Source organism: Eptatretus burgeri, chromosome 8, assembly GCF_056783735.1.
Source record: "Eptatretus burgeri isolate ZD-2024b chromosome 8, Ebu_testis_v1, whole genome shotgun sequence".
Classification (NCBI taxonomy): domain Eukaryota; kingdom Metazoa; phylum Chordata; class Myxini; order Myxiniformes; family Myxinidae; genus Eptatretus; species Eptatretus burgeri.
Genome location: NC_140968.1, coordinates 32,487,535 through 32,512,439, shown reverse-complemented (window position 1 = coordinate 32,512,439; position 24,905 = coordinate 32,487,535). Strand labels below are relative to the sequence as shown.

The following is a 24,905-nucleotide window of genomic DNA, read 5'->3' as shown; positions in this document are numbered from 1 at the left end:
CAACCCACCACCACCCACCATCAAACCACACCACTATCACCCCACACCACCATCACCCCACACCTCCAGACACCTTTGCGCAAAGTTGAATTGTTCAGCGTTCTCATTTTAACCTCCAAATACTGATGCTGGGAGACAGGTTCAAATCCCATATATTTGTCTACCGTCTACAAATGTCCTTAGAAATCTTGTTAAAGTACACCGATATCTCCTAATGTCTTTGTCTTGCAATTGGATTATGTACATCAAGTTAATCCATGAGCCTTAGATCGCTGCAAAAACAAAAAAGGAAGACCAAGTTAGTGTCAGCCATCTGGTGACCTGGTCATGTAATCTGCAATTGCAATGTTGATGACAATGGCAACAGAATATAAAGGGAAACTCAGTGTGTTCCTCGGTTATTAATTTGCACAGAGGCAGAGGATGCCAAAACAAAGGGCTGATTTTGGAAAAAATAAAAAGGACAAATACAGACAGAAACTAAAAAGAGCAATCAGAGATTGCAGACCCTCGCCAGAACTTGTTTTGTGTGATATTTGTGTAGTTTTGTGTGGCGTTTGTGTTCTGTGTTACGTAATTAATAAGAGACATAATTGGAATTGCCACTTCATAACTGCTGGCAGTGATGACCGGGTACCAAGATGTCCCACTTTGATGCAACCCCACTTTGATTAGACACCTGACCCTGACCCATGACGTTTATTATGATTATTGTTCAATTTAATTTAGAATGGCATTAAAATAAATTCAATTCAAATCAAATGGAAGACGAAAGAGGTACAGTCCTGCAATGGAGTAATCAGAAGGAACACAAGCAAGCAAAAGACAAAGTTGAAGTCATCAGGAGGAACCATGGATAGGATTCGCATTTCAGGAGCTACTCCTCTACCCTCAAACAAATCCAGGCATAGCCAAGTGAGCCTTATTCAAGAAAACAAAAAGAAAACCAATATCAAAAAAAAAAAATTCTGCATGCCAGACCAAGCGTCCAATCGAGATGAAATTTAAAACAAATATTCCCCATCCATACTAGATCATAAATCTAAAGTTTCATGTCAACTGATTAAGCGGTTCCAGAGAAAACATTATTTAATATTTTTCTTCAATTCAATATGGCTACGAAACCATGTGACCTGTCAATTATTCCTCAACAAACTTGAACACTATGGCTTGGGGAACATTTGTGTGAAGTCTCCCCTTGATTTGTCCAGCTGTTCTGGAGAAGATTTTTTTAGGTTTTAGAGTAAATCCAATATAGCTGCCAAACCATGTGACCTATGACATCATATGTGTGAACCTTTTGATCCTCATGGATCGGCGGTCATACATGTAAAGATTTGGCTCGATCTGTTCAGCCACTTCAAAGGAGAAGATTTTTGAAGGTAAAAGAAACAAAAAAAAAACATGGCTGCTGAATCATGAGACCGATGCCATCATCTATTTTTTTTTTTTCTGTGGACCATTTTATCCCTAGATGACCCTCAAAAGAACTTCATGCTGATCAGATGTAGCGTTCTACATATGCAATTATGACGTCATTAAAATCACACTTATTCCCCATGAGGAGTACTTGCTATGTTCCAAGTCTCAATTTTTTCCATGGCTGATATCAGCAATTTTTCAGGAATCAGCAGGTTGGAGTCAGTGTGATTACTGATTGCAGTACTTACTATATACAGCCCAGAAACCTTGAGTAGCTTCACCGAAAAACAACTTTGCATTTATGAAGACGTTTCAGGGATATATTCACAAACATTAACCTTTACAAACAGCTGTGTGTGACGGGAGGAAAAAAAAATTGGCAATGTAATTTAGAAAACACATTAACATGGCAAACAACTTTGAAATCGGGTGTTATTTCATAACTCACTCAGAATGATTGAGCACGAACCACTCGCTCAGAATGAAAGAGCACAAACCACTCACGGAGGATGACGGAGCATGAACCATTCGCTCAGGGTGATGGAGAATGCACCACTCGGTTAGGGTGACAGAGTACGAACTGCTCGCTCAGGGTAACAGAGCATGAACCGGTCGCTCAGGGTGATGGAGCATGAACTACTCACTCAAGGTGATGTAGCATCAATCACTCGCTCAGGGTGATGGAGCATGAATCACTCGCTCAGGGTGACAGAGCCCAAACCACTCACTCAGGGTGACAGAGCACAAACCACTCACTCAGGGTGATGGAGCATGAACCACTCACTCAAGGTAATGGAGCATGAACCACTCGCTCAAGGTGATGGAGCATGAACCACTCGCTCAGGGTGATGGAGCATAAATCACTCGCTCAGGGCGATGGAGCATGAATCACTCGCTCAGGGTGACAGAGCACAAACCACTCACTCAGGGTGACAGAGCACAAACCACTTGCTCAGAGTGATGGAGCATGAACCACTCGCTCAAGGTTATGGAGCATGAATCACTCGCTCAGGGTGATGGAGCATGAATCACTCGCTCAGGGTGATGGAGCATGAATCACTCGCTCAGGGTGACATAGCACAAACCACTCACTTAGGGTGACAGAGCACAAACCACTTGCTCAGAGTGATGGAGCATGAACCACTCGCTCAAGATGATGGAGCATGAATCACTCGCTCAGGGTGACAAAGCACAAACTACTCGCTCAGGGTGACAGAGCACAAACTACACACTCAAGGTGATGGAGCATGAACCACTCACTCAGGGGGATGGAGCACAAATCACTCGCTCAGGGTGACAGAGCACAAACCACTCACTCAGGGTGATGGAGCATGAACCACTCGCTCAGGGTGATGGAGCATGAATCACTCGCTCAGGGTGATGGAGCATAAATCACTCGCTCAAGGTGACAGAGCACAAACCACTCGCTCAGGGTGATGGAGCATGAATCACTCGCTCAGGGTGATGGAGCATGAACCGCTCGGTTAGGGTGACGGAGTACGAACTGCTCGCTCAAGGTGACAGAGCATGAACCGCTCACTCAGGGTGATGGAGCATGAAGCACTTGCTTTGAATGACGTGGCACGGCAAAAGTGTCTGCAGTGCGTGAACGATTCGCTCAGAATGACAAAGCGTGGAACTGCAATTGACAATGGGCACACGTCAAGTGGCTTAAGCATTCAAGCAAGTACTACAATTAAATGGTTGATCAGGAACGGCTGGCTAGGCTGTCGCTGCATACCATGTAGGATCCCTTTAACTTTAAAGCGAGTCCTCACCGTGCACGCAGCAGTTAATGAAATAAAATGAATTCATTCAAATAATGACTTTATCCTCAAAAGAGTTGCTGCTTAATGCGGAACAACCCTGGAGACATTGCAAAGTTCAATTGCCCGTGAAATAAACATTGCAGAAAATCCACCATGTTGCCTGCTCGTCTGTGCATGTATCACGTGGTTCATCATTCGTGGTCCGCGCAAACGTGATTAATATTTTTTGAATGTCCGTTTTTCACCAGATTTACTTTTGATTCCCTGTGGAGCACCTTGCGAAACCTCCGAAAATGTAGACACAGATCTGATAGACACTATGGATACGCAGTCCCTCTGGGGGACAGGGTGTGAGGTCTTGCAGTGAATGCATTAAATCATGCAGCAAAATGAAGCTGGTTAATTTTGGCACGTTCCTAAATATTTTTGTTTACTCAAAATAATTCTCCAAACAGTGAAAAAAGATGTTCAATGCTTTGGAAATTTCACATTTTCTTGTATATGTATGGAGAAGGAGGGACAGAGCCTTGCATACTTAAAGTAAATGGGTATATTGGCTTAGTTTTAAGACTCGATATTTCTTTAAATTATCAGATTTCACGACAGATTTCGACATTTTAGTCTGGACGTTATCCAATCCTCAAAAATGAAATAATATTTTGATGATATACTTTAATTAGTCCGTGAGAGTAGATCGTGGAAAATCGTTTCATATTATGCATGAAATCACTCCAAGCTCCCAATTTGAAAACTCTTGTGCTTACAAAAACGATGTGCAGCAATCTGCAGCTATGATGAAGAGGCATTCAATAATATGAGTGAGGAAAGTGAAAAAAAAACTTTATCGTTGAGAAATCATTGCGGCCTGTTCCAAGTCAAGGCATGGATGAGCAGGCCAAAAAACAAGGGGTGTTCAGACCCCAGTGAGGGTACCTCGGATACACCTTCAGACCCCAGCAATGCTACCTCGGATACGCCTTCAGACCCCATAGAGAGCGGTGACGGAAGATGCACCTGATAAAGGATATAATTAAATAAGGCCCTTAATTATCTTTAAAAGGGCTGTTTTCATTATCCCAAACACCCAATTTTCAGTTATGCACTTCCTTGGAATTTTCTTCATATGCCTGCAAAGTTTCAAGATGCTAAGTTTCATGGTGTTGGAGTTATGGAAGAGACATACTGACACACTGACACATTGTCTCTCACACACACACACACACACACACACACACACACACACACACACACACACACACACACAGACACACACACACACACACACACACACACACACACACACACACACTTATTAGTGTAGATAACAAGACCAATGACGTTTCTCACCCATAAATGAAGGGAATAACTAATCATCTCTTACCGAATCAATTACCTCCAGGTGGCGTGGATTTCAATAAATTCACCCCCATGTCGTTCCAGCCAAAGAAATCTGCATAAAGCAACCAAGAATGGCTACACAAGGTAAGCCCTTTGCTGTTTAATACCCTACTCGTTTTCCTCTGTTGCTGCAGACATTCACTGTTACACTCTCCCCCCCCCCCCCCACTCAGCCGCCGCACTGGTTTCATCACCTGTTGGCGAGTTATCAGCAACAGCAAAGACAGAAACATGCACCACTGAGGTTCTGAGGCATATACCACGTTCAATGCCAATAGCAGTTAACATATAAATAACAAGAGCCAATCATGTCTCTCACCCATAATTGGAGGGAATAATCCATTAGCTCCACCCTAATCAATTACTCCCAAATGACTAAGATTTCAATGAATTAACCCCCATTTGTTGTTTGTTTGGTGTTTTTACCAGTCGCTTTGCTGACAGATTTAATCAAATGATGGCATGTTGTACTTCACAAACATTCTGCTCCATGCACCCAAGAAGTTTTGCCTGAGGTCATCTTCCATCTGCCTGCAAGTCGGCTACATTACCTTCTTTAACAGCCACAATTATTCCTATGTCATTTCAGGGTCGGCCAGGGGAAGCTTGGCCCAAGTCTATAACAAACTGGCTGGCTCGGCCTGACGTTTGACGAAGGTTAGGGCAGGCATTCGTAATTTGCCTAGGGTGCTGGTGATGGCTCGCCTCCAGTGGCCTGCAAAAGTATTCTCCCCCTACCAATAATGGCACATTTAGTTGAATTACGAATCATGTAGAAATCATTTTTCCAAATTAACTTTTTCATTCATAACTGAAGAGATCAAGCGAAACATTGTTATAGTTGAAGGAGCTTACATGTCAGGAATACCTGCAAAAACACATGTACAAATCAAAATTCACTGGTTGGAAAAGTGTTCAGCTCCTTTGGTCAATACTTGGTGGAAGCACCTTTCACAGCAATGACTGCTATGAGTATTTTTGGGTAGGTCTCTGCGAGCTTTGCACAGTGAGATGGTGAAATCTTTGCCCATTCTTCACGTGGAAATTGCTCTAGTTCTGCCAAGTTTGATGGGGATCATCGATGGACTGCAATCTTCAAGTCTCACCATAAATGTTCAATTGGGTCCAAGTCAGGACTTTGACTGGGCCAATCAAGAACATTTATTTTCTAATCATTCAGCCACTCCATTGTGGCTTTAGCTTTGTGCTTCAGATCATTGTTCTGCTGAAATGTGAATCTCCGACAGTTTCAGATTCATGTCTGACTCGAGTAGTTTTTCATCAAGTATTTGTCCCTTCTATCCTGACAAGCTTTCCAGTCCCTGCTGATGAAAAGCAGCCCCATAACATGATGCTGCCACCACCATGCTTGACAGTCGGGATGGTGTTGACTGAGTGATATCCAGTGTTAGGCTTGCACCAGGCATGATGCTTTGAATTTACACCAAAAAGTTACATTTTTGTTTCGTGAGACCACAAAATATTTCTGCACATGCCTGCAGTATCAAGATGCTTTTCTCCCGAACTCCATTGAGCTTTTGGATGTGTCTTCTTCAGCAATGGCTTCTTTCTTGCCAGCTATTCATAGAGGCCAGCTTTGTGAAGGGAACGGGATTTTGTTGATTGATGAACACTGACCCCCATCTCAGACACAGAGCCTTGCAGATCTTTCAATTTTGCAAACGTTTTGAATTTTATGCAACTGAGAATCATCTGATTTTTCTCTGTTAATCTAACTTATTCACATTTTATCTGCATTTCTTTTTCACTTTATTACATTGGAGTAGTTTGTGAAGACTATATATTAAGCTTGATTTGAAAGAATCATGAAATAAGCTCAGGTGGCATAAAAATGTGAAAATTTTGGAGGGGAGAGTGAATACTTTTACTGGCTCCTTCATGAAGGACACGGTGGATCTTTAGCATCCTCTAACTAATGCCAGCAAATGGAATTCCCGTTTAATGATGGTACACACCCTGCCTGTGAAAGCCCAGGGTGACAGTTTAAAGCTGGACTGAGATTCAAACCCAGGATAAGCTGAGAGGTGAGTGTGTGTACCTCAAGGCCATCCTGCTAACCATCTTCATCAGTCAACCTTGCTGCCTATATATGGTGCAAGAAAAAAAAATCACTTATCCTTCACCGCAAAGCTCAGAGTTGTTTTCTTTGGTTTGAATTTCCACTTAAAATGAGTGCTGATACATTTTGAAAATTTTCCTGCAAAAATTTTGAAAATAAAAAATAAGGATCCTGAGCCTGTGCCTGATGAGGAGGGGGATTATTTGCACCAGTAAAATCACTACCTCTGAATTCCAAATCAGACCCTATGCAGCAGAGCTTTTATCAATATGGTGAAGTGCAGAAACAAAAAGCGCTGCCCCTAAGTCAGCTCACAAACATTCTTCCCTCACAGTGACAAACTGACAAACACAAGAGTGAAACACAACAGTCACCCACACCACAATCCCTCCCCCCCAAAAAAACCATCGCAGTTGATGCTCATTTCATCCCCCATGTGCCCATCATAAACAAAGAAAAAGCTTTAAAGAAATAAATAAGCACGGGACAGGTTGAATACTGAACGTTGGGCTGATGTGCACTTTTGTAGGGGCCTAGCGTAGCGCTAGACGTAATACTGTCATAACGTCCCAGCAAAAAGAGTGTGACAGGCAGAGGGACAGATGGAGAAATACAGATACTTCAATATTGTTATGTTTGTGGGGTAGATGTAGGAGTTTCATCGTAAAGGGAGGATTTTATAGTGTAGCATGGTCTGTGGACAAGAAGGAGACATTTCGATATAAATTAAGTCAGGAAAACTGTCAGCTTATGATTGTTACATGTCAACACATTGGGGGGTGGGTGGGGAGCGATGCTGTGTTAATTTGGTAGGGTTTAAGGCTAATCACATACTAACCCAATATGTGATTGCCCCCTGTGAACTTTTCCTACATTTTTGCATTTACAAAGCTGGCTATAAAAAGGAACTATGCTTTAACAGCACCAACTGGCAGGCCACGCTCCGAGGCTTGGGATTGGTCAGGGTGATGTGAGAAGGTGAGAGAGTTGGTGCGAGGTCGTCGGTGGAAATGGAAGGGTCTCTCGTTCGCTGGCTTCTTCTCGACATACCGAAGAAGGCTGTACAATTCTCTTGTTCATTTGCCCACATACGGGAGCAAGACGCTAGCCATTGATCTTCAGCTGAGACTCAAAGTTGTATGTTTATGAGGAGAGAGAGAGAGAGAGAGAGAGAGAGAGAGAGAGAGAGAGAGAGAGAGAGAGAGAGAGAGAGAGAGAGAGAGAGAGAGAGAGAGAGAGAGAGAGAGAGAGAGAGAGAGAGAGAGAGAGAGAGAGAGAGAGATACATCTCTCAGCGATTAGTCAGCGGTATCCCGTTGCATGTTAGAGGAAGAAGGCGAGCCATGTTTGTGAGTGGACCCGGTGCTAAGAGAGGAACGAGAGGAATGGCGTGGAAAGTTCGTTTATGAAAAGAAACTGCACGGCGGTTTCTCGGCCCTGGCATTGAATACCGCCACACAAACTACCTCACGTATGCTTCCCATCCAGAGAGCGACTTGGCGCCATTTTGAGTTCAGTTTCCCACACAGTGACGACGCAGTTTGATAGCCAAGCTCTGAAAAGATCATGTCTGGACACACAGCTAAGTAGCAGAATAAATGGAGGATTTTCCTTTATTTTATCTTTTCACTTGTATGTATTTAAGTCCGTGTGGAGATGTCTCAAAATTTGTTTTAGTTTACCTCACGTTTTTGAAATCACACTATTATTTATTCCAATTATATATATATATATATATATATATATATATATATATATATATATATATATATATATATATATATATATATATATATATATATATATATATATATATATATATATATATATATATATACATTTGATTTATGTTCATTAAACCTTTATTTATTAAATTTTCTTGTGTCTGTCTATTCGTTGTGGATTTGAGTATAAACCCTTGTTCTTCCATCCTGGTGAATGCCTCTGGTACGTGCTTCGCTGCCTCCCATCCCATACATGCTACGAGGATCACGTGTTCACCTCCAAGATAGAACCGTTTGGCTATCCATCCAGGTTGGTGTAACCACCTCATCTATGACAACTGGGTCAAGGGTGGGATAATTAATTTAACCCGCTGGACAGGACAATAGACAGTATAGACAGAGTATGATGTTCGGCTTCAGCATCTTCTTCAACACTCTGCAAAAGTGAAATTAATGAACAAAAATACAAATTATTATGTGTTTGTTTGACAACAATAGAACCCTGGTTTCACAGCAGAGCACACTAAAGTGTTTACATCAACTTTAGGACAAATTAAATAGCGATAAACAGCTATATATTCGAGCTATTGAGAAGTGGGTCATCATTTGGGTTATGTAAACATCGATTTTCTGAGGCCTGATGTACTTGCAAAATGGAAGAAAACACTAAATATACAAACTTTTGTTTTGAATGTGCACATTCTTGAAGGCTCGAAAAACAGAGCAAATTGTTTCAATAGTTATTTTGTTGGAATTGGACTAAATCAGGCCTCAAAAATTGAAATGAATGGGACTGATTTTGAGGAACACCTTGCACTTACGCATAATGAATCTATTTTTCTTAAAACTAATGGAGTACTTTGAGATACTGAACATTATAAGGTCACTAGCCTGGTGTTGGCTTCGTGTTTAGGGTGGTGGCTTGGGATCCGAGGGTCCTGAGTTCAAGCCCCGTTGGCCACTGAATTAAAATAAAAAAATACACCAGGAGGTTCACTCAGCTTGTCATCCTTCCGAGGTCGGCAAAATGAGCACCAGTGTACTGGTAAGGGGTACACTGCATCAGCGGCATAGCCGCATCCCAACCAATGATGCAACCAGCAGCCACAGGCTGCACTATATAGAGAGAGATAAGGTCACTGAAATCGAGTTGTTCTGGTGGTTTTGATGAAATCAGTAGATATTAAAGCAAATCATCGGTAGCATGCTTACTCCCCTAGTACATATTTAACCTCTCACTATCTTTAGGTGTTTTTCCAACTCACTTCATAGTTGCAAAAGTTATCCAAATATGTAAAAAGATGACTCCTTGAATGCTCTTCTCTTTGCAGCTATCAACCAATGTCAATTTTACCTCGTACTGTATATCTAAAATTCTAGAAAGAATTGTTTACAATAGATTATATGGTTTTCTTGCTCAAAATGATTTACTAAACTTAGATCAATATGGGCTGAGAAATCTGCACTCCACAAATTTAGCACTTTCACAATTATATGACAGATTTATGAGTGCCTTGGCAGATCATAGACATGCTATTCGTGTTTTTATGGATCATAGCAAGGCTTTTGATACTCTTGAACACACTATCCTTTGATGGAGATTACTGTTTTATGGAGTCAGAGGGATTATCTTATTCGGTTTTTAAATTACCTGTCAAATAGAAAGCAATACACATGTTATGATTCCACTGATTTGAATACATTATTTATAAAATGTGAGTTCCCCAAGGCTCCATATTCGGCCCCCTTCTGTTTTAAATTTATATAAATAATATCTCAAATACATCCACTCTCTTACAATATACTCTTTGTAGACAAAAAAACTGTCTTTTGTTCCCACTCAAATTTTTCCACTCTTATCAAAATCCAAAACACAGTACTGAATTACCAAAACTTTCTCTGTGGTTTTGAAGCAATAAGTTATCTCTAAATCTAAAGAAGACAAATTTTATTCATTTCATGAGTTCCAGACGGCGAAAGAATATGCAATATTCCGATATAAAAATTGATGGCATGTCACTTGAAAGGAAAACAAGTACAAAGTTTCTCAGCATCATTAAAAATGATTATTTGACCTGGAATGACCAAACTCAATATATAAATATATCTGCTTCAATCTCACGCAGTATCAGCATACTCTGTAACATGAACCATTATTTGCCTCTTGATGTTTTATTCACATCGTATAATTCTATAATACTATCTCACATATCATATTGTAATATTGTTTGGGCAAATTCAGAAGGCAATACTCATATGATTCTGTTCTCCACCAAATTTCGTCTGAATCGATCCGTAACTTTTTGAGATATGTTGTTCACAAAGAAATAAACAAACAAGAAAGATATCATGCATAGCACGACACTTGTGAAATCCATAAAACAATTTTGACCTTAAAAAATAATTGGTGGTTGAATTTAATGACAAAATACACAAATCCTCGTAAAATTTCAAGTCAAATGGATGAAAATTGACAATTTTTGAAATAACTGTCGACTTTTTGGCCAATGTTGACCATTTCACCTATTTTGACCCAAAAACAATTGGTGTTCGAATTAAATGACCAAATATGCAACTACTCTTCAAACTTAATGTCAATCAGATGAAAATTGACAATTTCAGCCAATGTTGTTTCAGCCTATGTTGAAGCATGGAAACATAGAAATATAAATTCAGCCGATGTTGACCTTTTGACTGATGACCTCAAAAATAATTGGCTGATGACCTCAAAAATAATTGGTAGTTGAATTCAATAACCTGATGCACAAATCCTGTTCAAATTCCTAATCAATCAGATGAAAATTGAGGCTTTTAGAAATTTTAACAAATTTGTTGACCTTTGGCCGATGTTGACCTTTTGACCTTTTTACCTCAAAAACAATAGGCTTCTTGCATATGACGAACTCTATCACATGTTGAAGTTTAGTGAAGATCGGTTTAAAATTGTGACCTGTAAGCGATAAACATACAAACAGGAAAACAAGCAGGGAGAATAACACACGCAACCAACCAATATATTTTAAAAATCTTTCATTTTCGCAAGTAACAAATGAAAAATCACTCATTGATTGACATTTGGCGAAACGGAACGGCACTCAGTCCGGCACATACTTCTGCCAGGCTGAATAGTTTATATTTTGTATCCCACTGATAGGCCGGATCTGAATCCGGACCTGAACCAAAATCGAATTGAGCTGTTTTCGTCACCAAGACAACCCATCCACCGAGTTTTGTCATAACTTGTCCACAACATTTCGAGATATCATGCCATAGTTTTTGGTATAATGACCAACTATAATTGGTTATCATGCGAAAATGACCCACAAATGTATTTGACACTCCAGTCCCAACATCTTTAATTCTCAACCCCTTGATATCCTAAAATTGAGTTCAATTTACTGCTTTACAAAATCTATGAAGAAAATGCTTTTAAATCAATATCTTACCGAATGATTTATTGAATTGACTTCAAAGCTGACTCATTAGAAACCTTTTCTTGCCTAAAAAATGTTGCTGTATATAATCCCTCTTACATGTATGCAAAATTGTCCATGGCTCAGTGATAAAGGATTTGTCAGGTGTAATGAGGGTAAGAGACTTTCTCTTCTTTCTTCTTCTATTTCTTTTCTTTTTTTGCTATTCTGCTCATGCTGTTGCAGTTGTGAAATTTATTATAAACTCGCAAATACAACTCCCATAACTTCGCTGATGGGGAATATTGAGAAGGAAGAGTGAGTGGTGGGGGGTGGAGAGGGGGGGGGAGAGAGAGGGAGGGAGAGAGAGGGAATGAGAGAGAGGGAGGGAGAGAGAGGGAGGGAGAGAGAGGGAGAGAGAGGGAGAGAGAGAGAGGGGGGGAGAGAGACAGAAACAGAGAAACGGAGAGGGAGAGAGAGTCAGAGAGAGAGAGAGAGAGAGAGAGAGAGAGAGACTGACTTTGACTTTTATGTCCTTTTATTACAAAAGTATAAAATAAATTTCACAAAACATTTGTGAAACTAAGAAACAAAATCACACAACACCATTTTCAGTACGGGAAGGCTCATTTCAATATCACACTACTCGGTCTTGAAATGAGGCACATAAATCCTACGCAACAGTTTCAGAGGGGAGAGAGAGAGAGAGAGAGAGAGAGAGAGAGAGAGAGAGAGAGAGAGAGAGAGAGAGAGAGAGAGAGAGAGAGAGAGAGAGAGAGAGAGAGAGAGAGAGAGACAGACAGAGACAGACAGAGACAGACAGAGACAGACAGAGAGTCAGAGAGAGAGAGAGACAGTGGAGAGAGAGAGAGAGAGAGAGAGAGAGAGAGAGAGAGAGAGAGAGAGAGAGAGAGAGAGAGAGAGAGAGAGAGAGAGAGAGAGAGAGAGAGAGAGAGAGAGAGAGAGAGAGAGAGAGAGAGAGAGAGAGAGAGAGAGAGAGAGAGAGAGAGAGAGAGAGAGAGAGAGAGAGAGAGAGAGAGAGAGAGAGAGACAGACAGAGACAGAGACAGAGACAGAGACGCCGTGAACATTGGCGCCTCCGGGCATTTCTAAGCATATCCAGTGATTCGTAAGTATGATGAGCAGGCATTCAATGATATTAGTGAGGAAAGTGAAAAAAAAATTTCATGAGCATTTTACCATTAAGAAACTGTTGAGGCCTATTCCAAGTTAAGGCATTGTTGAGCAGGCTGAACAAAATGGGGAATGAAGACCCCAGCAAGTTGACAGAGGCCTGACTCATGGGCTGACCAAAGATGACACCTTGACAAATGATAATTAATTAAGGCCGTTAATTATCTTCAAAAGGGGTGTGTAAATTAACCCAAACACCAAATTTTCATTCTTGCACTTTCTTTTTTCCCCCTCTTCGTGTGCACGCAAAGTTTGGGGCCACTAGGTTTCATGGTTTTGGAGTTATGGAGAAGACACAGTGAGGGACTGACACACACTCACATTTATTATTATGGAAGGGCTGTCAGCCTTTCAAGTTGCTGCTTATTTTTGATAGCTCTTCTGCATGATGATGATCTGGTTATTCATACAAATGTTCATGTTCAACTCCACTTTTATCATACAGATAATAAACTGAAACTGAAACTGATAGTGTGTACCTCCCAAGCACCAGCTGTCACCACTCGGTTGTCATCCTACGCCAGTATAAGTGATTGCGCAATGTCGATATATTGTTAGTTCGTTAATAGTTGGAGTAAAAAATGTGTGTGTCTCTGTGTGTGTGTTTCACGTTATTTCAATCACTCACTCTCACACACACACACACACACACACACACACACACACACACACACACACACACACACACACACACACACACACACACACACACACACACACACACACACACATTCATGCACCCGACATTGCATGTGTATGCGCGTACATGCACACATTTAGTGTCTTTTCCAGGGACAGAGGTGTTTCACAAGAAGACTCTCGAAGTTTTTGTGGTGTGCACTTAAAAGGTTCTAGATGGTCTAACTAAAGGGTACGTTCCAATAGTAGTTCGTGTCTTAGAAGTCAAAAGGATCTTATATCTCAAGCATCTAAAAATGGTCTAAAAAGGTCCAAGTTGTCTAAAGCTCTAAATAGTCAAGGGTCCAAACTGTTTAATCTGTCTGAAGGGTGTAAGGGGTCTTAAGGGTCTTTTGGTTCTTATGGGTCTTTGGGATCTAAAGGCTCTTTGGGGTCTTTGGGGTCTTAAGAGTTTTGGGTCTTAAAGGTCTTGGGGGTCTTCAAAGTTCTTCACAGGTCTAAGGGGTCGAAAGGTTTAAAAGGTACTGTACATTATAATAGTATGTAATTAATAGATGTACATGCAGTCAGTGTGAAACTGATGTTCAAACAGTACGGAATTAGCAGACATATAGTCACACAGCTTCACAGATGGCTTCATGGACGGACGGATTCTTAAGGGTCTTTGGGGTCTTTGGGGTCTCAAGGGTCTTCGAGGTCTTACAGGTCTTTGGGGTCCTAATAGTCTTAAAGTGTCACTCGGGTCATATAAGAACTTAGGGATATTTGTAGTCTTAAAGGTCTTTAGGGTCTGAGGGGTCTTTAAAGACTGAGGTTGTGGATGAAAATACCCTGACAACAATCCTCAGGTTGGACTTGGTCTGTGTGCCAAATATGGTGGTTATCAGCCCAGTGGTCTTTGCAAAGAAGACGAACATACAGACAGACGGAGTGTTGGGGTCTTCAGAGTCTTTAAAGGCTGAGGTGGAAGATGAAAATACCAACACAGAATGACAGATGACGAATTTTATTTATTAGATGTTCGACTACTGATTCACAAAGATGTTGTGGTGGGTCGGGAGAGTGGGAGGGGAAAATGGGGGGAGGAGAAGAGTGGGTAGAGGGAATGGGCTGGTTCATTGGGTTGAATCTGGGCAGCAGGGAAGAGTGAGGGAAGATTTGGCCCACAACTTCGGTTGAGGGGGAACAACCATCACGAAGATGCATCCACAATAGTTCATAAACGTGTATTATTAGTACATACTTTATCGACAGATTATACTGTCATTCCTCACGGTACAAGTTTTCATGGCATGTACTTTATAGTACTCACTGACTTAGACTTAGTTCCTCCTGTCCCTCGTGGGGCATTGGGTAGCAAAGTGTCGCCATCTTGTCTGGTCCATTGCAATTTCTCTAGTCCTCATCCTTGTGGTGTTGTCTTGTTTCCAAGTTTTCTTCAAAAAAAAAGTTCGTCAGCTCTTTTTTGGCGACCTTGTTTCCTTTTATCACCTCGTGGTATCCATTTGAGGACTACTCTGGCATGGCAGATATCAGGGAAACTAAATATATGTCTGGCTAACCTCAACCTTCTTTCTGTTCCGATGTCTGAGAAGCACCTCAACCTAGTTCTCTTTAACACTTCCTTGTTTGTGATATTTGGAATGGGCACTACAATGGACATGTGGAGTTTTAGCTCGGTCGAAATATTAATAGTGGTTAATTTCCATACTTTGCAGAGGCACTGAAAAACTGAGGCTGCCTTGCCAATTCTTGTGTGGACGTCAATCTCAGCATCACCTTCCCTGGAGCGTGTGCTACCTAAATACGGGAAATGGTCGGCTTCCTCAATGTTTTCTTGACCATCTGTAATAGGGTAACCTCTGTTGTTGGTGTTGTTGTTGTTGTTGTTGTTGTTGTTGTTGTTGTTGTGTGATCATGGTCTTGGTCTTTGCACAGCTGATATGCAGGCCTACTTTGGCACTGCATTTCTCCAAGCTAGAGGTCATATCTTGCAGCCCAGTAGAATCTTCAGCTAACAGTGCAACGCCATCTGCAAAGTCAAGGTCTGTCAAGCGATGTTGCTGGCTTGAGATGCCAAAGTTGGCACCTGTCATTGCTTTCCTCATTACAAAGTCAACAAACGCAATACGCTCTCCTTAGGCGAGGAAAAATGTCCATGTTTCGGAAGCTCTGCTGGAATTTCGTCCAACGCAGGTGCCTTGTTGGTACTCAATTTCATGATGGCTCTCTGAACCTCTGCATCGGTGATTCCTTCCAAGTTGACTTCCAGCTGCGTCAACACAATGTTGTCACCAAACTCGAAAATGGAGGTGGGATTGAGTTGGTTGAGAATCTCTTGGAAATGTTCCATCCACCTTTCTTTCTGTTCTTCATCTAATAGCAGTGTTTTGCCATATTCATATTTAATTGGTGTGGTAGTGTTTGCTTTTGTACCAGTCAATCACGTACAATCTTATAATCATTTTGCCTTGGTGCTTCTTGTGCTTCCTTACTTTTTGATTTTATCCATTCCCTTCCATCTTTCCTACAACTTCTTTTCACAGCCTTGTCAATTTGTCTACACTGATCATCTTTCTCCTTTCTATAGTCGATGTTGTTTTCTTGGTCTCACTTTGTTTTCTTGTTTCCTCTTATCAATGAGTTGCCATGTTGGGTCTTTAATCCACCTCTCTTTCATGGATCCTCTCCACCCTACAGTGACCCCAGCACTCTCCTTTATGCCTCTTTTGAAGAGGTCCAATTGTTCTTCAATATCACCTACTCTGCAGAACATGAAATCTGTTGGCGAGATCTTACTGGAAACTAACTAATGCGTCATTGTTCTTCAATTTCTCGATTGCAAAAGGGCCTTGACGCTTCATGGTTTTTACTGTCTTCAGTGTTAATCGATGTTACCTCCTACCAAATGATGGTCTGACCCAACATGCACACCTCGATAAGCCCTGACATCCTGGACAGATGACCGCCATCTCTTACTGATACATATAGAGTCAATCTCATTAAGGGTGTTTCCATCTGGGGATCGCCATGTTTTTTATGGATGTATTTGTGCTGAAGAAAGGTGTTTCGAATGCTGAGTCCATTCATAGAGCAGAATTTGAGCAGCCCCTCTCCATTTTCATTGAGCATGCTTGCAGATCTATAGGGCCCAATTATACTGTTCATTCCTCATCATTTGCCATTGAGTTTGGTATTTAAATCACCAAATAACAGTTTTATGTCGAAGCTATATATTTCATCCAATATCATGCAGTTGTTGGTAAAAGTCATCTGTTTTTTCTTGCAACTTTAAAAGTCAACTTGCATCACAGTAACTTTAGCATATCTAGTATGGAATCTAGCAGTGATAATGTGATGATTTACTGGTTTCCATCCAACTGGAGATGTGTTGCGGGTCCATTGAGAATGAGTCCGACTCCATGTATGTGGAGTTTTTCATGTCTAGAGTACAAAACTGTTGCACCCTCACTACTGATTCATCCTTGACCCGTCCACATCTCACTGACGCCCGAGATGTCAAGTTGATTGGCCTTCATCTCACACAGCACCCGGGCTATCCTTCCACACTGAAAGAGCGTTCAAACATTCAAAGTGCTGATTCTGGTGGTGGTTTTGGCATTGAAAATTGAGGTTTTCAAAGGTCGGACTTCCTTTCGGCTTTCATTCGATCGCATCATGCACACATCTCCAGATGTGCCTTCTCTTCTTCACTGAAATCAAACTTTATCAGAATGGCTATTTCGTCTTGCTCTTTCTTTAGCAGGTCAAGTTTTTATAGGTTGGGGTTAAACTGGCTTTGGTAGAGTTAATAGACACACAACCCTAATATATAGAGGGTTGACATGGGGCTAGGAACCCCATCCTATAAAAGTTATACCCCAGTTTAAGAGAGATATAGACAGTAGACACACAACCCTGAAATTATTCCATTATTAATGACACCCAGAAAGGTCTGATTGGCCCTTGGGCAAATGTGTCTAGCGGTCCTGTCCCCATCTGGCTGATTTACAGTCATAGTCCCTCCCACTCCTCTGTTTCTTTACAAAGTAATGTAGTTTTGCATACTTTTTGTGGAATCCTTTCAAGCTATTGAAATTTCAATCAGTTTGCCCCTTCCCACGATAAAATTCAGCAGATTGGTGTTTAAATCAAGTTTGTAGCTTCAACCATTTTTGAGTTAGTCTGTCAGAAAATAATAAAAAGAGTGACAACTGGGCACTTTGGGTCTCTCATTTGTAGCTCACCTATAATGTAGTTCCTGGGAGATAATGGGATGGCACATTGTGTCCCCCAAAATAGGTATTTGCTTTCTTCTCCGAAACCACACACACAATTCTGATGAAACTTGACCACAACCTTCATTACCCATCATATACCAAAGTTTGTTCACGGCATTAAAATAAATAGGTCGGGATCACAACATTGGTTCATTGGTACATTTTGCTTTTTCTGTCCTACATTGACTTCCTCATCAGTATCAATATCAGTTCTACCAGGTGAGCGCCCAGGGGTATTGCCCCTATTTTTCTTGTTCAGCAATGATGTCCCAAAGTTTAATGATTGTTATTGGATGAGAAATTATCTGCAGATGACTGGAAAGTAACTGAAATAGATTTACAAGTTTTATCTTGGTAGATCTTTTTGAGGATTTATGGTGTATTGAGCCATTGGATTGTCTGGGCCCTCTCTACATTAGAAGTCTATCAATTTCTATATATATATATATATATATATATATATATATATATATATATATATATATATATATATATATATATATATATATATATATATATATATATATATATATAACAAAAACCCACTTACATCTCTCAGCTGTGAATAGGGGGCAAAACCAATTAGCTCTCACCATATCAATTAAACCCAGGTGGCTGGGATTATATAAATACATTGACTCCTCCCATGCTCTTCTCTTCAAAAAGCTGCACAAAGCAACGATAAAAGGCTACTAAGGTAAGTCATATGCTGTTTCAAACCCTTCTCAGAGTTCCTCCACAGCAGTAAAGACATTCACAAACAATACACACATGAGAACCCGAACGCTACACACCCTGTCAGCTGCTGGATACAGGATAGGAGGAGTCGATTTATTTATATAATCCTTTAATCAATTTATTTGTTAATCCTGCCTTTCATGGTTGTTTAGTAATTGTTGAAATCTATCTATCTGGGTTCTTCCCGCCATCTTTGTTCTTTGTTCCTTTGACACTTCTTTCTAATTCCTCGGAAAATTTTCAATTTAATTAGATTGCATTGTTTCTCGATGTAAGCTGCCGATTAGATCAATATGGATTCCAGATGTGACGTCACTGACAAAATGGAAAATTTACACTTTTGGGCTACTTTCGACACTTTGTGATTGGCAAAAAAATTGAAAAAATATTTTCCCTCCCATTATACCGTTTTTAATGATTCTCAATGGTTTTCAGAAAAATAAATTTGCATTTGGGTTCCCCTTTAACTGCTGTCCTTTACTTCATGAACATGAAGGAGAGCTTTAACTTCTTCCTTACATTCTGTTCGATCTTTCTCATTCATTCTCTTTCTGTTCAATCTCATTGTCTATGTATTCAAGGTGGCTGTTCACCTCCTCCTCAGACCACCCTCACTAATTTTCATGATCTTTTCTACCCTCATTAACCTTCCCCTTTGCCCATCCTTTCCTTTCCAACTTATTGTGTTTTCTCCCTTCACCCTGCACCTACATTTCTGCTTTTTGTTCCTTTCTTACTGTTTTTGAAATTATAATCAGCTTCTCCACCCCCTATGTCCTCCCCCCTCATCTATTCTTCACCAAAATGTCCCTCCACCCTGCTGTCGGTATGTTTCCCTGTTCGCCGCTGTGTTCTGTTTTGTGTTCCAGCTCTTCCACGAGCCTCGAATTTGCATTTTAAAAGAGGTAACCAGAGCTTGCACCAAACTATATTTCAATAAAAAATGGATAAGCTGCTGCTTTCCACTTTGTAATGCATGGATAATTTGAATGTTAAACCAAACAGGAAAGTTCAATCAGATCAAACCTGTGCACTTGATACAGCAGGAGACCAAGGTCTGCTTGCAAATCATTTCACCAGTGGAATTGTCAGACGAATCACACGCTTGCCTGGCCTGATAATTTGTTGAACACACACAGGTAGCCTCTGTTGTCTCAATGACTTCCTTTCCTACATTCCCTCTTTAAGCTTTGACCACTTTGTCTTCTGGGAAATTCTCTTTATTCTGTAACACTTCAGCAAGGGCAAGATTAAGGGCAATATCTCGCATCAGTGATGGGAAGGACAGCAATGGCATCTCTTTCAGCAGATCTACAAAGATCACAAACACGTCAAACACATTAAAAATGTCATTGATCATAGACATGACTCGTATGTTTATTGCTTGCCGAGGAAGACGCACTTCACTAATAACCCTATCGTCTTCATGGACCAAACTCTTCTCAATGAAGTAAAGTGTGTTGAGCTCCCAAGCACCATCCAAGTCCTCGCATGACTGTATTTTCAAAGTGAAGACCACATCTCGACACACTCTGCTAGGTCCAGTCTTTTCTTGGCATTGACTAGATTCTGTATTGTGGCCACTAAGATGTCAAGCCTGGGTTTGAATCTCGACCCAGCCATAAACTGTCATCCCAATGTTTCACAGGCAGGGTGATTCATCAATGTGTGTGCCGTCCCTCGGATGGACGTTAAAGTCGGGGTCCAGTGTGTCGGCATTGGTTGCTTGACATTAAAGATCCCATGGTCATCATTAAAGACATTGATGAAGAGTAGGCAAGCTATCGCCAGCACCCTGCAGAAATTACAAATTCCTGCCCAAATGCACAGAGGGCATTGCATCAGCGGCACAGTCGTGGACTCAGCCAATGAGGCTCCTCGCAGCCTTGTGCCGCATTCGAAAGAATAAGACTAATAATAATAAGAATCAGATGAAGAAGACTGTACCGTAGTATGCTCACTTCAAGACTTCTACTCTTGGAGACCTCTACGTCTTACCTGACTTTGCCCTGAATACTCCTTCAGCCATGCATCCATAATTTATTTTGCGCCACTTTATTCTCATTATGTTAGCCTTCTATGTTCTGTAATTTAGCTTCATGAGATGGCTCAGCATTTATTCATGAAAACAGAGTAGGCCTTTGAAATTGTAGTATGGCCTTGTGGAGCCTGCTAGTTGATTAAAATTGGTATGGATATTACTTATGCATAAGCATTAAATGATAAGTAATATAGTATGTGGATGTGACACAGATGTTAATGGATGAACAGCTTTGGTATCCTGTCCACAGGTATAAATATTGGATTTCAGCACACATATCTCGAACCACTGTATTTTCGTTTTTTATTACTGAAGATCCATTTTAAAACAAATTCCATGTGTTGGCACAGGCATTCCTGATTGAGTTCCACACACATGTCCTGAAAACTTTTGACGGACTCAGGTATGACATCCTTGCCTTCAAATTGCAGCACCAGTATCAATCTTGTGTATTTTCACGATTATCGTTTTGTCGCTGTGGAGTCAGGATTTGTGGCCTGGATGTGGATTTTTAAAGCACCTTGAAAGAATTTTGAGAATGCACAGTGGCCTGCATAAGTATTCACCCCGCTCCAAAGTTTTCACATTTTGATGCCACCTGAGCTTATTTCATGATACTTTCAACTCAAACTTAATATATTGCTATGTTTGTGGGGTAGATGGAGGAATTTCACACCAAAGGTAGGATTGTATAGAGTAGTATGGTCCATGGACGAGCAGGAGACAGCTCAATGTAATTTAAGTCAGGAAAACTGTCAGCTTAAGTTGTTACGTGTCTCTGCACAGGGGGTGGTGCTGTGTTAATTAAGTAGGGTCTAAGGATAATTTCTTCCAAGATGTGATTGTCCCGTGTGACCTTTTCCGATGTTAGTGCATTTGCAAGTCCGGAGAATAAAAGAATTCACATCCTTAAAACAACAATAACTGAGCCGATCGTTCCAAGCAGGCAAAACCTCTGCCTCCAGGAATGACAAATGGCAATCCATGCCCCTGGTGTCGATGATGGATGGGCGTGAGGTCAGAAGGTTCATGGGAGAGGAGAGTTGTGTGAGGTACATGATTGGAGGCAAAAGGATTTAGCACGCTGGCTTCCCCTCGACATGGTGAAGAAGGCTGAACGATTCTTGTGTTCATGCTGAGGCAAATTTGTTTGTGTACTGGAGGAAATCGCTATCCACTTACTGTTCGGCTGAGTCGTGAAGTTGAATCTTTACGAGAGGGAGAGGAGAGGAGAAAAAGAGCACATCTCGCAGCAATAACTCGGCGTGGTTCTGTTGTGTGTTCGAGGAGGAAGGTGGGCTGTCATTGTGAGCGGACCTGGCATAAGAGAGGAGCGGGGTTGGCAATCTCAAACGTGAGAAGAGACTGCACGGCGGTTTCTGAGCCCTGGTGTTGAATATCACTGCTTGAATTGCCTCCTGCACGTTTCCCACCAAGAGAGAGAAGCTTGGCGCCATTTTCAGGTGCGGTTTCCCGTGCAGTGACTACGCGGTTTCGACGACGCCAGGTCCAAAAAGGGTCATCTCTTGACAAAGCTAAGTGCCAGAATAAAAGGAGGGATTTTTCTTCTGTTTTTTCTTTCCCCTTGTCCATTTTTGTAACTGTGTGTAGAGGTGCCTTGGCTTAAGACTGTAAATGACCTCACGTTTCATTACCTCATGCTTTGATATATTTTCATTTTTCTCGCTTTGATTTATTCCTCTTGTGAATACTTGATTTATGTTCATTAAACCCCTATTTATTAAGATTGCTTGTGACTGTCTAATCGTTGTGGGTTCGAGTAGAAACCCTTGTGATCCGTCCTGGTGAGTGCGTCTGGTACGTGCTTCGCCGCCTCCTGTCCTGTGAGCACATTAATCTCCAAGGGTCACATGTTCGCCTCCAAGGTAGAACTGTTCAGCAATCCGTCCAGGTCCGTCTTAACCAGCGTGGACACGACAATATAGTGTCTTCACAAACTACTACAAAGTGATAAAGTGAACAAATGCAGATAAAATGTGACCAAGTTTGATTATCAGAGAAAAATCAGATGATTCTTAATTGTATAAGCATCCAACCCCTTCACCGAATTAACCCTAAATCACTTCAGGATCAAATTATTTGTTTGAAAGGTTTCAAAATAAGTGTAATAGGTTTCACCTGTATGTAATCAGTGATTTCACTTAAAAAATTAAGCTCCCCCACTTATCTAATGAGTTTTCACATGTAAGTCACTTGGTCAACCAGCAAGGCAAACATGAAGACCAAGCAGCTTCTCAAAGAAGCCAAACATAAAATGGTGGAGAAGCACCGTTCAGAAGAGGGTTATAAGAAGATTTCACTGTCACTCATTATCCCTTTGAGTACAGTGAAATCTATCATTAAGACATGGAAGACGTACATACCCCACAAGCTCTACCCAGATCAGTGTAACTGATACAGTGTAATACGTTACATTGATACGTTACAGTGTAACTGTAATGATACGAAAAATGTACAACATCAAAAACAAAGGATATAGTTGATTAATCAATTCAAAATTCGTTCTGAAATTGAAAAGTGGGTATTTTCCATCGAAAATACCTGTGTTTAGCGATAAATCCAGACAGCCATCATGTGTCACTGTTTTGACCCCATATTCGATATCAGCGACCCTGCAAACATAAGAAATGACATATCACATGCCCTAGTAAGCCATAATTATCAAAAAATTTTTACCGGAAAATGGGTAAATTTGGTGGCCATTTTGAATTTTTGCATTTTACCAACCTAAGACATCATCCTAGGTCAAAAATTTCAACGGATTCGTGATCAGCGTGAAATTTGGCCATAAAAAACACTCCTTTCAAATAAAGTATGGTTGTATGCCCAACCCTATTATAACATCGGAACACCCAAATCTTCACAGTGGTAAGTTTAAGGGAGGATTTTGTACATGCTGTATATCACGTGCTATTGTACTTTTACATTAGAGATTAACGACAAATCTGCATAGTATATGAGAGTTGAAACCTTAGATCAGAGCATGATCTCAAAGTGCTCAGATGGGAACACCAAATGGGCCAATCGAAATATATAACACACATGTTTCTTACCTTCATTACTTATCGAAGATGGTTTCTAGTGGAAGAATGTACAACAAAACATTACATACACAAAGGCAGACAATAACTCAGAACCCACCTAAAACCCACTGATATTTACGTTACCCCCCGACCCCCACCCCCCCCCGCCATCCCTACCCCAACACCCTCCAGAACTGGTGAAATATCTTGTGGTTTAATTTTTTTTGCACTGAACAGACACATAACGAAGAGGAAAGGAAACTGGATAAAAGTAAACAAGACCAAGAGCCAAGCTGTGTCCACACCTGTCCTCCAACAACCGAACAACGTCAAAGGTGTGGCCCGTCCCACAAACAGAATTTATTAGCACAAACAATGTTCGTGTGTGGTATTCACAAAGGTGTGTAAAATGTTACTGTGTTTTATTGTGAACAGTTCGTTCAGTGTGCAGTGATGGGAACGTGGAAAAACCGTGTATCGGTTGGAAAAGCAAAATGAAAGTTTAAAAAAACAATTGTTTGTTTTTCGATATTGAATCTCGATCGATATATCAGATGTTTGTATTTTTAAATTCATAAATGACCGGTCACAAAACGTCCAACAAACCGCTCAAAACACCAGGTGGGCGAGATTCAGGTACTCGGCTCGAACATCACAATCAGAGGTGTTCAGACAGAATATATGTTGCGCTATGTAGGTCTGAGTTGTGCACAGAGGAGGTCGGTGCTAGTTGTGTACACGGTATGTAGGTGTGAGTTATACACACGGTATGTAGGTGTGAGTTGTGCACACAGTGTGTAGGTGTGAGTTGTGTACACGGTTTGTAGGTGTGAGTTATACACACAGTATGTAGGTGTGAGTTGTGCACACAGTGTGTAGGTGTGAGTTGTGTACACGGTTTGTAGGTGTGAGTTATACACACAGTATGTAGGTGTGAGTTGTGCACACAGTGTGTAGGTATGAGTTGTGTACACGGCTTGTAGGTGTGAGTTATACACACAGTATGTAGGTGTGAGTTGTGCACACAGTGTGTAGGTGTGAGTTGTGTACACGGTTTGTAGGTGTGAGTTATACACACGGTATGTAGGTGTGAGTTGTGCACACAGTGTGTAGGTGTGAGTTGTGTACACGGTTTGTAGGTGTGAGTTATACACACAGTATGTA

At 41.0% G+C, this 24,905-nt stretch overlaps 1 long non-coding RNA gene across 1 annotated transcript in view; it reads left to right on the top strand.

The window, feature by feature from the left end:
* Nucleotides 1-24,226, top strand: part of LOC147021468 (uncharacterized) — a 32,058-nt gene extending 7,832 nt beyond the window's left edge. Inside the window, exons 2-3 of the long non-coding RNA XR_015060803.1 lie at nt 4,591-4,673; nt 23,979-24,226. This is a non-coding gene — a long non-coding RNA (uncharacterized LOC147021468). The remainder of the gene's footprint in view (nt 1-4,590; nt 4,674-23,978) is intronic.
* The last annotated feature ends 679 nt before the right edge of the window (nt 24,227-24,905 follow it).